This window comes from Ornithorhynchus anatinus, chromosome 1, assembly GCF_004115215.2.
Source record: "Ornithorhynchus anatinus isolate Pmale09 chromosome 1, mOrnAna1.pri.v4, whole genome shotgun sequence".
In the NCBI taxonomy this organism is placed as follows: Eukaryota; Metazoa; Chordata; class Mammalia; order Monotremata; family Ornithorhynchidae; genus Ornithorhynchus; species Ornithorhynchus anatinus.
In genome coordinates this window covers 90,809,303-90,812,612 of record NC_041728.1, presented here as the reverse complement: position 1 = coordinate 90,812,612, position 3,310 = coordinate 90,809,303, and the positions used below count along the sequence as shown (strand labels likewise).

Sequence of the window (3,310 nt, the reverse complement as noted above, 5' to 3'; positions counted from 1 at the left end):
AGTTCAGTGCTCTGCCCATAGTAAGCACTCCATAAATGCCACTGATTGATTGATTGATCGATTGACTGAGAGGACTCTTTTAGTGGAGTGAAGGGGGTAGAAGCCTAACTCGGGAAGGGGGAGAGGGAGGATCAAGGAGAGAATTGGAGAAGAGGAAATGAAGTCATTAGACAACTCGCTCAAGGAGTTTTGAGAGGAATGAGAGGAGAAAGCACTGTTCTAAATGCTGGGCGATTACAATACAGTTGGTAAAGATATCTGCCTACAAGGAGCTTAAAATCTAATGGGAAGATCGACAGATCATTCATTCATTCAATAATATTTATTGAGCACTTACTCTGTGCAGAGCACTGTACTAAGCGCTTGGAATGTACAAATCGGTAACAGATAGAGACAGTCCCTGCCCTTTGACGGGCTTACAGTCTAACTGGGGGAGACGGACAGACAAGAACAACAGCAATAAATAGAATCAAGAAGATGAACATCTCATTAAAACAATAGCAAATAAATAGAATCAAGGTGATGTACATTAACAAAATAAATAGGGTAATGAAAATTTATACAGTTGAGCAGATGAGCACAGTGCTGAGGGGAGGCGAAGGGAGCGGGGAGGAGCAGAGGGAAAGAGGGGAAAAGAGGGCTTAGCTGAGGGGAGGTGAAGGGGGGGTAGAGAGGGAGCAGAGGGAGCAGAGGGAAAAAGGGAAGTTTAGTCTGGGAAGGCCTCTTGGAGGAGGTGAGCTCTCAGTAGGGCTTTGAAGAGGGGAAGAGAATTAGTTTGGAGGAGGTGAGGAGGGAGGGCATTCCAGGACCGCGGGAGGACGTGGCCCAGGGGTCGACAGCGGGATAGGCGAGAAAAGGAGACGGTGAGGAGGTTTGCGGCAGAGGAGTGGAGCATGCGGGGTGGGCAGTGGAAAGAGAGAAGGGAGGAGAGTTAGGAGGGGACAAGGTGATGGACAGCCTCGAAGCCTAGCGTGAGAAGTTTTTGTTTTATGCAGAGGTTGATAGGCAACCATTGGAGATTTTCAAGATGGGGAGTGACATGCCCAGAGCATTTCTGCAGGAAGATGAGCCAGACAGCAGAGTGAAGAATAGACTGGAGCAGGGAGAGAGAGGAGGAAGGGAGATCAGAGAGCAGGCTGACACAGTAATCTAGCCGGGATATTACAAGAGCCTGTAACAGTAAGATAGCCGTTGGTGAAACAACACAGTAAAAGGATACTTACACAGTGTTCTGGGGGTGAAAATGGGTTAAATAGAGTGTTAGAGAGTGATTAGACTGTAAGCCCGTCAAACGGCAGGGACTGTCTCTATCTGTTGCCGACTTGTTCATTCCAAGCTCTTAGTACAGTGCTCTGCACATAGTAAGCGCTCAATAAATACTATTGAATGAATGAATGAATGCATGTGCATTGGTGGTACGGATGGGAGAATCAATCACTCATTTGAAACTATTGAGTGCTCACTAACCACTTGAGAGACTGTAATGCAACAGAGTTGATAGACACATCCCCTGCCCACATCAAGCTCAGAATGGGGTGAGAAGTTGAGAGATTTGACAGGAAAGGCTTTCTGGAGGAGATACAATTTTAGTAAAGCCTTCAATATGTGGTTGAAAATGGTGGTCTGTTGGATATGAAAGAGAAAGGAGTTCCAGTTGGGAAGGAGGGTGTGAGCAAGGGGTCGACAGTGAGAAAAATGAAGTCGAGGTGATGTTGTTGAAAGAGGCAAGTGTGCAGGATAGATTGTAGTGGAAGGGGATCATGAATAGATAGGTGGGAGAGAGTTGATTGAGCCCTTTGAAGTCAATAATGAGGAGTTTCTGCTTAATGCGCAGGTGGATGGACAACCATTGGAGGTTTTGGAGGAGGGAAACAATGCAAAGCATGATGTTTCAGTAAAATGACCCAAGCAGCCAAGTGAAATATGAACTGGAGGGGGCAAAGGCTGGAGGCAGGGAGATCAGAGGGGAAGTAAGAGTATTAATATTTATTCAATTCAATTCAATCATATCTACTGAGTGCTTACTCCGTGCAGTTGGAAAGTGCAGTACAGCAATAAAGAGAGACAATCCCTGCCCATAATGGGCTCACAGTCTTGTGGGGGGAGACAGACATCAATACAAGTAAACAGGCATCAATATAGATAAATGGAATTCTAGATATATACATATATACATAAGGGCTGTGGGACAGGGAGAGGGGGAAGAACAAAGGGTGACATGGAAAAGAGTGAGAGCTGAGGAAAAGTAGGATTTAATCTGGGAAGGCCTCTTGGAGGAGATGTAATAATAATAATAATAATAATGTTGGTATTTGTTAAGCGCTTACTATGTGCCGAGCACTGTTCTAAGCGCTGGGGTAGACATAGGGGAATCAGGTTGTCCCACGTGGGGCTCACAGTCTTAACCCCCATTTTACAGATGAGGGAACTGAGGCACAGAGAAGTTAAGTGACTTGCCCACAGTCACACAGCTGACAAGTGGCAGAGCTGGGATTCGAACTCATGAGCCCTGACTCCAAAGCCCGTGCTCTGAAGATGTGCCTTCAGTAGGGTTTTGAAGGGAGGAAGAGAGATTGTGTGGCAGATTTGAGTAAGGAGGGCATTCCAGGAGAGAGGTAGGACACAGGTCAGGGATTGGTGGTGAGACAGGACTTACTGTGTGCAAAGTAGCATGCTAAGCTACTAAGTGATGGGCAGAGGGGTGTTAAAGAGATCGCTAAAATACTGTTGCTATCTTTTGTCTTATGCGGTCGAGTCTTTTCTGACCCATAGCCACACCACAGACACATCTCTCCCAGAACAACCCGCTCTCCATCTGCAATCATTCTGGTAGTTGATCCATAGAGTTTTCTTGGTAAAAATCCCAAAGTGGTTTACCATTGCCACCTTCCACGTAGTAAACTCGAGTCTCTGCCCTCGACTGTCTCCCATGCCGCTGCTGCCCAGCAAGGGTGAGTTTTGGCTTGTAGAAGATTGCCTTTCACTCGCTAACCACTGCCCTAGCTAGGAATGGAATGGGTATGCCTCTGCTTGACTCTCCCTCCCGTAGCCGAGACTGGTAGAGGACTGGAGACTCTCCAGGTGCGACCATGAGAGGGGTGCTATCATTTAGGAATCCCTATTCATCTGTGATGGCAGTGGGGCCTTATATTCTCTGGCATGGTAATCCTAGGTTTGATGCCTGCCCAGCCTTGGCTTCTATCCCATCGTCAAACGTACTTCTTAGCTCATTCAGCAGTAAACGCCACTGTTTTCGGTAAGCATCCTTTAAACATGATGGTTAGATTCTTCAAGGTATGTGTGTATAAGA

The 3,310-nt window shown here is 46.6% G+C and overlaps 1 non-coding gene across 1 annotated transcript; it reads right to left on the bottom strand.

The window, feature by feature from the left end:
• Nucleotides 1-2,961: 2,961 nt before the first annotated feature.
• Nucleotides 2,962-3,099, bottom strand: LOC114816485. The gene has a single exon (XR_003764265.1). It is a non-coding gene; the product is annotated as a small nucleolar RNA SNORA7 (small nucleolar RNA).
• Nucleotides 3,100-3,310: the final 211 nt, after the last annotated feature.